At 41.4% G+C, this 13497-nt stretch overlaps 1 pseudogene; it reads right to left on the reverse strand.

Moving 5' to 3' along the window:
• Positions 1-5336: 5336 nt before the first annotated feature.
• Positions 5337-11228, reverse strand: LOC140523052 (inosine-5'-monophosphate dehydrogenase 2 pseudogene; annotated as a pseudogene).
• Between the last annotated feature and the right edge of the window lie 2269 nt (positions 11229-13497).

Genomic DNA, 13497 nt, shown 5'->3' on the forward strand with positions numbered 1-13497 from the left:
TTCCTTCCAACACCTGGGGTGGGATTTGTTGTTGTTATTGTACAGTTGTGTCTGACCCTTTTTTGACTCCATTTGGGGTTTTCTTGGCAAAGATACTGGGGTGATTTGCCATCTCCTTTACGAGATTATTTTACAGATGAGGAAACTGAGGCAAGTAGGTCCCAGTGACTTGCCCAGGCTTCCACAGCTAGGAATTGTCTGAGGTCAGATTTTGACTCAAGAAAACGAATCTTCCTGACTCTAGCCCAGTACTCAATCCACTGTGCCACTTAGCGTGGAGAAGGGAAGGAGATTAGGTTCACAGACTTATTTGATTCATATAAAATATAGTTCCAAATTCAAGTTCCCTTGGGTTTTCATCCCAGAACCCTGTTTTCTTTAGGTTTTCTTGCTAGGCTGGCAGCAACATCCAGCCTAGAATCCTGAATGGAACTCCAGAGTCTGGGGTTCCACCACCTGTGTGTAGAAATGAAAAGGACATACCTGATCTCAGGATCACAAAGCTTAAGGGGAGGAGAAAGAGGGCCTTCTTCTTCCCCATTTTATGGCAAGGTGTTCAAGTCATAAATGAACAACTTCTTCACCCTGCATGCCATGGGAAAGAGCAGGTCTAGTATTATTTTGTTTGGGTTTTTTTGAGGCAATAGGGGTTAAATGACTTGCCCAGGGTCGCACAGCTAGTAAGATTTGAATACAGGTCCTCCCGCTCTATCCACCACGCCACCTATCTGCTTCAAATACTGTTTTTTAGCAGCAGATTCAATCCGGGGATTGAACTTTCAGTCAGTTTATTCTCTCACAGAACAACTATACTTGACATATGAAATAAACATCGATAGGCTTTTAATGTAAAAAGGATAGGAGAATAAATCAAGGGCCCTGAGTTAAGCAGCCACACATTTGGCATCCATGCCACATGACTGCTTGGGATGAATGTCTCTTGAGAATGCAAATAAATACATTTCTCATTTAGTTCCTCTTGGTTTCTCAACCTTGCAGGAACAGGACACAACCAGTGCTAAGACTGGAGAGTTTATAGGTTAGCATCAGTTTCCCTGTGAGACATTCCTGATCCTATCTTGCTACAGCAACAGATCTCAGCATATCTGGCACATGGTCCTTTCTCATAATGGACACTTAAGGTAACTCAAGGATAGTCTACATAGTGCTCCTCCCCAATCTCTTTCATCATTCTTCCTCTTGTTTATGATTTGTGAGACTTCTTAGCTAGGCGGCACAGTGGATAGCGCTGGGCCTGAAGTTGGGAAGTCCTGAATTCAATTCTAGTCTCAGATACTTATTAGCTGTGTGACTCTGGGCATAATTATAGGGATAGAGACTAGATCTGTGATTTCATTGTTTTTACAGATGAAGAAACTGAGGTTGAAAAAAAGGGAAGAGACTTACCTAGGATTATATAGCTAGTATGTATCTAGGTCCAGGATTCACACCCAGATCTTTCTGACTCCAAGTAAAGCATTCAGTCCATTAGTCTATGCTTTCTCAAAGCTTTCTTTGCTTTCTTATCTTTTGATACACAAAATGGAGTCTGAGTTCTTAGGAATTTTGTTGGATAGGAGTCTCAGTATGGGTATAGGGTCAAGGTGGAATCCAAAAGTCTTCATGGAGAATGACAGTAATAATATCATCCCTTTGATGAGTCTGTTCATCTTCTCCCCCATCTCTCCCCAGATCTGTCTCCCAACCTATCTCATATTCAACTACTTTGCATATATTGGTACTTATACATTTTATGTTTATTATATATATGGGACCATCTTCCTTGTTAGAATGTAAGCTCACTGTCAATGGGGATTATTTTATTCTTCGTAGTTTTATTCCCCAGAACCTGGCACATAATAGGTGCTTAATAAATGCTTAGCGATTGATTTTTGCTAGATAGGGTGGAAAGGGTACGTGACCTCAGAGCTTGTCTCCATGCACCTACATGTTCTAAGTCTCAGGAACATTGGTGTCTATACTTACTGAGTCGGATATGGAAGAGAGAGTCAGTTCTGTGGCTTTGTGGACTGACCACTCATGGTATGATTTAAGAGACTCTGAAAGGCTAACATATTAAAATCCACCCCTCTCATGCAACCTGCCATAGGATTACTCTACCACATTATATTTGTACAAATACAAAGATATGAGTCACTCATTTTGGTTATTATTTGGTTACTATTCAATAAGTATTTATTAAATGCTTGATATGCACGGTGGGCTGCTAGATGCTGGTATCTACCATTTATATAATGTTTTTAAATAAGCTTGTATTAATTTCTTTATTTTTTTACAGTACCATAATTCAACTAGTAGTATCCTTCTTCCTTCCTCAATGCTCCTTTTCAGAGAACCATTCCCTATAATGAATAGAATTTTATATACTGTTTTAAGATTTGCAAAGCATTTCACATCCATTATCTCTTTTGATCCTACCAACCAAGCTGTGAGACAAGTCATTCAGATATTATTATCCCCATTTCACAGATGAGAGTGAATGACTTACCCAAGGGCACCCATTCACTAATTTGCTCTTCAGCTCTTGTGCTCATTTAGTGTCAGCTTCTCATTTTATAGGTGATGAATCAGGAAAGTCAAGTGGCCTGCTTTAGGTCCTATAGGTAAGTAGGTGCCAGAGGCAAAATTTAAATCCAGGTCCTCAGCCACCAGAGTTCGTACTCTTTTAACTGTACCACACTGCCTTCATTTATTCAACAAGTAATGAGTAGGGATCTGCTGAGTGCCAGGTGGTGTGCTAAATATTGGAGTTACAAAGTCAGAAATAAAACAATCCCTGCCTTCAATGAGTTTATATTTTACAGGGAACGGAAGTAGGGAAGGGAGGATAACACATTGAGATAATGAAATATAAGATAGATATAAAGTAAATGCAAAGTAATTTCAGAAGTTGGGGGGCAATAGCAACTGGGGGGGGATAAGGAGCACCAGAGTGTGTGTGTGTGTGTGTGTGTGTGTGTGTGTGTGTGTGTTCATCCTTCGTTGCTGAAGAAGACCATGCCATCAGAGAAATAATGACATAACTTGCACTTGACTTTGTTTTGAGTGAGGGAAGTCTGTGCAGGTCACTAGCTTCACTTCTCCTCCAGAGCCATCTGAATCCAGTGACCAAATATTCATCAGGATGACTGGAGATGACCCAGGATGAGGCAATTAGGGTTAAGTGACTTGCCCAAGGTCACACAGCTAGTGAGTGTCAAGTGTCTGAGGTGAAATTTGAACTCAGGTCCTCCTGACTCCTGCACTGGTGCTCTATCCACTGCACCACCTAGCTGCCCCTGGGAGCACCAGTATAGATTTCATATAGGAGTTGGAACTTGAGCAGAGCCATAAAGGAAGCTAGGGATTCCACAAATGTGAACCACGGAGGGAGAGAGCATTCCTGGTATGGGAGACAGTTGATGTCAAGGCATGAATATTGAACGAGAGTAACATACAGTTACACACAGTAAGGGGTTTTAACTACCAAACAAGGCAATTTGTATTTTGTACTAGAGATTGCCACTGGACTTTCTGAGCAAGGAGAAAGACATGGTCTAACCTATGCTTTAGGAATATCAATCTGTCAGAGAAGGAATTGGAGAGGAGAGAGGCTGGAGGCAAAGAGGTCAATTAGGAGGTTATTGCTACGTATAGGTGATGAGCGATGAAAGTTTGGACCAGGAAGTGAGGAGAGGGGAGAATGGGGACAAACTGTATTGAGGAGAATCTGTATGCGGAATTAGAGACTTGGAAACTGTGTATGTGGGGAGGGAGGGAGAGGTGAGGGCCACTCGCAAGTTGTAAAAACAGATGGTGATGTACTTTAACAGAAATAGTTAATTGAGGAAGAGAGGAGAGTGAGGGAAGGGATAGCAATAACCTTTTTTTTTAGCAACACATTTTACATATATTGCCTCATTTGATTTAACAACATTGTTGTATATCATTATAACCCTTATTTTATAGATAAGATTTAGATTTTATAGATAAGAAAATTGAAGTAGAGAGAAGTCAAGTGACTTACCCAGGTCACAAGGCTAGTAAATGATGTGGATTGGGATCTGTCTTTCTGACTCCAGTTCCAGTGCTCTATCTGAAATTCTGTTTTATATATGTGGAATTTAAGATTTCAGTTGGAATTTAGTTAAGTTTAAGATTTTATTCCTAAGCCACCAACTGGTTACTGACCATGTCCAACTGGATATCTTTTATGAGGGCACTAGAATTCAGGAAAGACATGGGGGCCAAAAATATAAATCTAGAAGTAATAGAAATAGAAATGACAGATTGCTGGGAGCTGATGAGGTTGCCAAGAAAGTGTAGACAGAGAAAAGGGCCGCAAACAGAATACTGAGGAATAGCCATATGAAGTGAATGAGTATCTAAGCAAGGAGACTGAGAAAGAGCAGCCAGATAGGTAAGTGGACAACCAAGAGAGAAGAAGAATATCCAGAATGGAGATGATGGTTGATAGCATCAAAGATTGCAGAGAGCAGGAAGGATGAAGATTAGGAAAAAAAGGTCATTAGGTTTGACAGCTAAGAGGTCATTGGTAACTTTGGAGGGAGCAGGTTCAACTGAGTGAGGAGGTAGAAATCCAGCATATAAAGAGTTTAGAAGAGAATGAGAGGAGAAGTTGTATGAATTGGAGGTAGGGTGAAATTGATGGGATGTGAGGTAGAAGCCTAGATCCAGGCAAGAAAGTTCACCCATTAGAACCTAAGATGGCTTTTGAGATGGAGTATGAGGTTCCGATATGGAGGAGGTGAGGATGATGGACACTGTGGAGTAGCATGGTGTGGAATGCTGTGGAGAAGGCTAGGAAAGGAGGTTGAGGCATGGATCTCATATTCTATGAGTCTGTCTCTATATTTGGTGGATTTGAAAATGTTTACCAAGGCCAACTTTGGATAAGGGAACTTCTTTGAATCTGGACAATAAGGGACCCAATAAAAGGAGGGGGGCGGTGTGTGGAACTATTACAAAGTAAAATCAGAGGTAACATACCTTCCTATTGCCTTTGAAATTATCCAGTTGCCCACTGTTTTTCTAATTCTGCTTTCTCTTTCCTCAAAACACATCTATTCAAACACATCCTTAATTCACAATTATGAATAGATTTCATTTTTGTTTTCAACAATTAGCTTTTCTTTTTTAAAAATCTTATTTTTATTGGCATATTTTGCTTTTATACACCTTCATTTCAGACTATATTCTCCTCCTCTCCTGTACATCTTCAATCGTAACAAAGATTTTTTTTCACTATATCCAGCTTTTTATTGAAAAACATAGAGAAGGAAAAGTGAGGCAGTAAAAGCAAACAAGGCCACTTCTCAGAAGAGCCGCTTCTCATATGAATGGAGTCCATGGATACCTTCTTCCATCTGAGCAGATGACATCCTCTTCTCAAATTTCTGCTCCCCTGAGTACATCATGGCTCTGACTTGTGTTAGACTCTTGGCACTGATATCTTGGCAGGAGTGCTGGATGTCAGCAATCAAGTAGGAGATAAACTTATGGATGGACTCTTTGTCCTGCATGGCCCCAGACATCCCCTGAGCCACTTTGATTTCGTCTGCTTCACCGAAGTAAAAGATCTGGCTGCCTAGGTTCTTGTCCATGGCATCCAGGGAGCCCACGCCCTGGCATTTCTTTAACTGGATGCCATCAGAGAAGAAGTACTCGCTGGGGGCCTCTGTGGTGGCTGCTAACAGAGAGCCCATCATCACTGTGGAAGCTCCAAGGGCAAGAGCTTTGGCAATGTGACCCACATTTTGGATGCCACTATCTGCAATGACTGAGACACCAAAACGCTGTGCATATTCTGAAACCTTGCATATAGCTGTCGCCCAAGGCTGCCTACATGCCAGCACCTCCTGTGTGATGCAGATGGAACTACTGCTCATGCCAACCCTCAGGGCATCCACTCCAGCATCAATGAGGTTTTTTCCCTGTGCAGCTGTTACCACATTGACACTGATAACCTGAAGGTTATTATATTTCTCCTTGAGGTATTTGATCATGTTAATTTGGAAAATGGAGTTTCCTTGGGAAGAGTCCACCATGACCACATCGACACTGGTCGGGGCCAGCAAGTCAAGCCCATATTTGCCATCCTCATGGGTACTGATGGCTGCCCTATACAAAAGTTGCTTCTTGGTGCCTTTGGATGCCAGGGGATAGTCCCAATTCTTCTTCAGTTCTGTGTGGGCAGTGATGGCTGCTATCTCATCATCCTCATTCGCAATAGGTAGATTCTCTTTACTGCTCCACTCTACTCCATTTCATTGGCTTTTTTTTAGTGTGACTCCTGCAGGAGCCACCACTAGATCCTTCTGCCTGGTCATGATCTTGCCCAGGAAACAGTCATGTTCCTCCTCCTTGAGAAAGTCGATGTCATGAGAGGAGATGATGCCTACTAGGCAGCGCCTATCTTGCCATTGTCTGTGATTGGGATTCCACAAAAGCCATGCCTTGCCTTGGCTTCAAACACATGTCTGACTCGATCTTTGGGGCTCAGGACCACAGGGTCAGTGAGGAAGCCCTGCTCATATTTCTTCACTTTGTGTACTTCATTGGCCTGGAATTCTGAGGTGCAGTTGTGATGGATAAAGCCAACACCTCCTATCAGTGCTGTGGCTGTGGCCATCTCAGCCTCAGTGACTATGTCCATTGGGGATGAAACAATGGGGTCTTGAGGTTTATCTTTTTGGAAAGTGCTGAAGTTAAGTCTACTTGGTCTGCTGTGAAGTCTATATTGCCCTGGAGGATGAGGAAGTCATTGTACATGAGCCCATCTCCACAGTTGAAGAGTACTGCATGGTGAGCCCATCATCTGGAACATAAAAAGTGTCACTGCTGAAGAGAGTCTGCCATTGCAGGGAAGGGATGGAAGGACCATAGCAAAGACTTTAAAAGAAAGAAAAAAAAAGTTCAGCAAAACCCACCAACACATCAACCATGCCTAACAGTATATGCAATATTCTGTTCCCACAGTCCACCACCTTGGCAGCGAGGAAAAGGAAACACATTTTCTTAACTTGTTTCTTGAACCAAGCTATGACGTTAACATAGTATTCAGTTTGGTTGTTCTGATTCTCCATTTATGTTGCTTTAATGATTGTGCATAATATTTTCTGGTTTACATTAACACTACATTAGTTTGTATTTTCTCGTGTTGTGGGTCAGCAGTTTTTCAGTCAAGTCCAACTCTTTGTGATCCCATTTGGGGTTTTCTTGGCAAAATACTAGATTGGTTTGCCATTTTATTTTCCAGCTCATTTTACAGATGAGGAAACTGAGGCAAACATATTTAAGTGACTTGTCCAGGGTCACACAGTTAGTGTCTGGGGTTGGATTTGAACACAGATTTTCCTTACTCTAGGCCCAATGGTCTATCCACTGCATCACCTAAGTGCCCCAAAGCTTCTTTGAATTGTTTCAATAGTCATCACTACTTACAATACAATTATATTTACATCACACTCAGAGACAATTTATTTAGCTGTTTTCCAACCAATAGGCAGCTACTTTATTTCTAGTGTTTTGTTGCTACTTAAAATATTTTGATGTATATGGGACCTTTTTGTCTTTGACTGCCTGGATTACATATCATGTATGAGAGCTCAGAATTAAATCTGGGGTGTGGACATTTTTTTTTAGATAATTCCAAATCGCTCTCTAGCATGGCTGAACAGCTATGTCAACAATATATTAATGTGTCTGTCCTTCTGCAGTCTAACATCAACTAGCCCTATCTTTTTTCATATTTACCAATGTGTTGGATACAAAGTGAAACCTCAAGGTTGCTTTTGATGTGTATTTTTCTTATTAATAGTGATCTGGAGAGATCTTTCATATAGTTGCTAAGAGTCTGTGAATCTTCTTTTGAGAATTATTTGTTCATATAACTTGACCATTTTTTCATTGGGGCATAGCTCTTGGTTTTCTGTTGTTTTTGAGTCACTTCAGTCATGCCCGACTCTCTGTGACAGTGTTTGGGGTTTTCTTAGCAAAGATATGGAAGTGCTTTGCCATTTCCTCCTGAAGTTCATTTTACAGATGAAGAAACAGAGGCAAACAGGGTTAAGTAACTTGTCCAGGACCACACTGTTAGCGTCTGAGGCCAGAGTTGAACTTAGGAAAATGAGTCTTCCTGACTCCAGACCCAGCACTCTATGCACTACACCACCTTGTTCTAATTCCTTGTGTATTTTGAATATTGGATCTTTATCAGAGATATTTGATATAAAGCTTTTTCCCTTAATCAAGACTCTCCTTCCTTATCCTAGTTCCATTTATTTTCTTGAAAAAGCTCTTCAAATTCATTTAATCAAAATTATCATATTTTGTGATCTCTCAGTTCCTTGTTTGGTTAAGAACTAGTTGTTGCAATGAAAAGTATTCAATCTGGGTCCCATATAATTTTATATGGTGTGAATTATATATTCAGATCATGTATCCATTTTGAGCTTATTGTGGTATATGGTGCAAGCATTTGTTTCTTATTGTGCAATGTCTTCTAATTGTTACCCTTTTGTATTTTGAGACTAATTGTTAAGAGCTACTTTAAATATTTTGATGTGTATAGGACCTCTATTTCTGTCTTTGTTGTCCTGGATTACATGTTATGTATGGGAGTTATTTTTTATTTTAAAAAAAGGCAACCTGTGAATCTACACAATTTTGATCTGTCAAGAACCCCTAAAGAGCACACCCCAAACTGACCAACTGTCAGGATTAAAGGGGTGTTAATACATTCTAATCTAATAGTTTGAGCCATTTGACCTGTCAGTGGACATTAGTCAAGACATGAGCATCATCCACACAAAAAATACTCAGAAAGACAACAAAGGCTTCCTGGGCTGGAGCAGTGCTCCAGAACCTTTTCGAACTGCTTTCTACTGGAACCAATGCTACTGGTAGGGAGGGGATGGTCCCTTTCTGGAATCAGAGCTGCCTTTCTGTGGCTCCCCAGCAGTGGTAGAGAGTGTCTTACGGAACAGCTCAATTGTGTTAGCTGAAACAAAATATCACTCTCCTTTGAAAAGAAAGGGGACATCAAAGGTGTGCCCCCAATATAAGAAATGGCAAAAGTCTCAGGAGGCAGCAGGATATATTAGAAAGAATATCAGAGCCAGAGTCAGATTCCAGTGCAGGTTGGCATCCCAGGAATACTACTTACTTCCACAACTCCCCAAACATTTATCCCATACCATGCGTGTTACTGTGGGAAAGACACTTAACCTCTCTGGACCTCAGTAAAATGTGAAATGAAGGGGTCTGGATTAAATTATCTTCAAGGTCCCTTTAAATTCTAAGCCCTATAATCCTAGGAAGAGCTTTGGGCAAGTCACAACCTCTGGGCTTCAGTTTCCTCATCTGTAAAATGAGAAGGTTGGACTAGATCAGTGGTTCTTAGCCTTTTTGTGTGTGTCATGGGTCCCATTGTTAGTGTGGGGAAACCTACGGACCCTTTCCCAGAATGTTTCTTAAATGTATAAAGTAAAATGCACACAAGATTACAAAGGAAACCAATGATATTGAAATAAAAAATATATACATACACACAGTTACATACATACATGTATATGTATGTGTGTATATATGCATATACATATGCATACATATGTGTATATATATATACATATATATTAAGTGACTTGCCTATGATCATATAGCTAGTGTCTGAAGTCACATTTGAACTCAGGTATTGTTAACACCAAGGCCAGTATTCTATTCACTGAGCCACTTAGTTGCCCCCAAATATATTTTTAAAAAGTCAAGTTCATGGATCCTTCCCCAGGTTAAGAACCTCTGTTCTAGAACATCTTTGAGATCTCTTCCAATTCTAAACTCTTATGATTCTTTGGATTTCTGAGGACACCATGGATAGGACTTGGTGAGCTGGAATGTTGGTGGGATTTTGACATTTCCCTTTATATTTAGAAAATGATGCGGTGAATATTTTCTCCTTCTGCTCCAAAAAGATGGATCTTCTCCCGTGGCAAAACTACAGAACTCCCCAAGAGACCAGGTGGTGCTTCTGTGAAGTTTGTCTCTTTTGGGACAGCACCAGACCCAGCCTGGGGACCCAATCAATGGTGATAAAGATACCATTTTAGCACTAGCCATCCTAGTCTTTCTTGCTTATATCTCACTTTCCTCCCTGAATCTTCAGTGTGAAAAATGAAAATAAGCATTTATAGGACACCTATTTTGTCCCTGACACTGTGTGAAACATTTTTTTATTGTTGCAAATATTATTTAATTTGATCCTCACAACAATCCTGCAAAGTAAGTACTATTATTATAACCATTTTACAGCTGAGGAAACTGAGGCCAACAGGGTTCAGTGCCACACCTAATAAGTGTCTGAGGCCATATCTGAACACAGGTCTTCTTGACTTCAGGCCCAGAGCTCTATCCATGGCAATACCATCTTCCCTTGAGGGTCTTCAACGTATCCACTGAGTTCAGGACCCTCCATCAGATGCTCAGGTACCATCATCAGAAGTAGCTCTACCCTCTGCCATACCCACCTATACATCTCATCTATTCTCCATGGAACAGAAGTTGCTAAATGAATAAGGAATAAAATCAGGATGTAGTTTTCACCTCCTCTAATATGGACAAAGGGCTCCATCCAAGTCTTAGCTTGAGTGCTAATTCCCCCATAAGGCCTTCCTGATCCCTCAAACTGTCAGGACTTTCTCTCCAACAAAATTACTTTGTTGATTTCGAATATATTTCTATTGACTTCTCTGTGTGTGGCTTTCTCCCAGTAGAAGGTAAGCTCTTTGCAGGCAGGGATTGTTTACAGTTTTGCCTTTGAATGCCTAGCACCGGACAGAACATTAGGCTACTAGCAGGTGCTTAACTTGTTGAATTGGATTAAGGCCCAGCAGGCATTTTTTGATGCTCACAACAGTTTGGGACAGCTCCTTTTCCCCAAAACTTCTCTCTGAACCTCACATTATATCGGTAAGGCCCAGAGAGATTTATTTGGTGACCTTTCCAAAAACAGCATCCCAGGAGGAGAAGAGGAAAGTGACAGGGAATGGGGATTGGGGAAGAGAATCAGCTCTGAAGTGGTTAATTTTACTGGCTCTTAAATTGATAAGCGGTGGGACGTCAGTCTGAAATGAACTCGCCTTGTTTGCTGGGGTTCTAAGACAGCGGAACTCAATCAGCAGTGGGCCACACGGTTCAAGGCTGCAATTCATCCCGCCATGCCTCTGAAAAATGGGAGGTGACAGTTCATTTTGCCAGTGACAGTCTGTCGGTCTCGCTGGCTGCTTCTCCTGTCGATTGCGTGGCTGAGGTGAAGTGTGAGCTCTGAGACGCCCTTGTTTGGTATTCCACTCAGCTGAGCAGGATGATCCCAGGATCAAAGGTGTGAAAAATCTTACCCCCTTCCCAACCCCCACCTCTCTATCAGTACTTCTTCCCTTTTTAGAGGCACCACAATGCCTGCAAGATTCTGGGATCAGGGAGCATCCCTTTATTTCCTGTCTGCTTCAGCTCTCCTTTCAGGTGGATTCTATTTCTGAGGTCAAGGAGTGGGCAGAGACCCCCTCTTGATCAGGATGCAATTCAAAGCTGCCCTGCTCTGGAGGACTCCTATTTCAAGTGGGTAGGTTCCAAAGTAAGCTGGGAAGGGAAATGTAACTGAACTGGAGGGGCCCAAAAGGAACACTGAGAGACCCCCAGCTATAGTGATGTCTCCCTGCTGACTGCCTTTGGAGACCTTCCAACTTTTCTTCCAGCAGCTCCAAAACTACAGGACTCTTCCCCCAAGGAAAGACAGAGCAGGAGGGAGAAAACATTTCTGGATGAATGTACTTTTGGATTGCTATATCTTCCCTTTTGACACAGTACCCAGTCTTCCTTCCTTCCTTCCTTCCTTCCTTCCTTCCTTCCTTCCTTCCTTCCTTCCTTCCTTCCTTCCTTCCTTCTTTGTTTTCCATAGTCTTAGTCACCATACAACTTTAATTAAATATAATGCCTAGCTTCCCGTCTAGAGGAAGCTCACATTTTTTAGTTCAGCATCCAGGGATCTGGTAAACATGCCCTCAGATGCTCAATTCCTAGAGTGCAGTAGCTGGGCTATCTTCAGGCAAAAGGCACGATGAGATAGACCGAGTTTGTTTCCAGTTGCCCTTTATATCCCCACCTTTCCCAGTCATCTAGTATTCTCACAATAATTCCATGATTACTTAGGAAATATTAAATATGAATCAGTCCCACTCCAGGCCTGCCTTTCCTGAGCAAGGCTCTGTGCTCCAACCCTTTCCTGCTTTTCTCTTCCATCAAAATGCACCTGCCTGTTTTTATCATAGGCTCTCAGGTCAGCTAGCCAATATATTAACTGTTAAACCAAAATAACATGATAGATAACAGGCACCAAGATATCACAGGGTTATATGGTCATAGATTTAAAGCTAGGAGAGGGAACTTAGAAGCCATCAAACCCAACTTCCCTCTCCTTTTTCAAATAAAGAATACACAGTAGTTAAATGATTTACCTGGTGTCTCACAACTTGTATGCATCTGAGGTGAGATTTGAATGTAGGTCCTCAAGACTCCAAGTCCAATAAATAATGTTGCCTACCATCCTAGGTAACATTTTTCATCAAGTATCTTTGGAAAACAATGCCTTAACTCAAAGTGGCAATGACCTTGTTTCCCCACAATGGAGAGAATTGTAGGCACCACTGTGACCTGATGGGGAAGGTGTTTGGGGATGAGTTTTTCAGAACGGGTGAAATCCCATCAAGAGGGCTAGGGCTAGTCTGCTCACATAAAGGGTTGTCCTTCGCAGAGAGCACTTTGTATCTATTGATTATAGCTTCTAACATATTGTGGACGCAGTTAATACTGAGCTTTCAGGCACACATGTCCATTTGGCTTTCCTCTGTCAACGACTATGATATCACTAACCCAGTGTATCCAGTAGGGATGAGGATAGGTTGATATTTATCAACTTAGGTGAGGTGGTGGATAGAGCGCCAGGCCTGGAGTCCAGAAGACTCATTTTCCTGAGTTCAAACCTAGCCTCAGATATTAGCTGTGTGACTCTAGGAAAGTCACTTAACCCTGTTTGCCTCAATTTCCTCATCTGTAAAATGAGCTGGAGAAGGAAATGGCAAACCAAGTCATTTGGCAAACCAAATGGCAAACAACAAAGTTTCATGAGAGTGGGAATCATGTCTTCTTCTTAGGTTCATAGTCTAGAGCCAGAAAGGTTCTTAAGAGACATTGTGTCCAACATCTGTGTTTTACAGATGAGGAAAATGAGGCTCAGAGAAATTAAGTGATATTCTCAAGGTCATACAGATGTTAAAAGGCAGAGTCGGGATTGGAATACCTAGGACCTCTGACTCCAGGTCCAGCATTCTTTGTTGCTTCTAATTCATATCACAGTGCCTTAATGTAAAAATGTCTAATATTATATAATATTAAATTATTTAATATATGATATGATCTATTTTA

Source organism: Notamacropus eugenii, chromosome 2, assembly GCF_028372415.1.
Source record: "Notamacropus eugenii isolate mMacEug1 chromosome 2, mMacEug1.pri_v2, whole genome shotgun sequence".
Classification (NCBI taxonomy): domain Eukaryota; kingdom Metazoa; phylum Chordata; class Mammalia; order Diprotodontia; family Macropodidae; genus Notamacropus; species Notamacropus eugenii.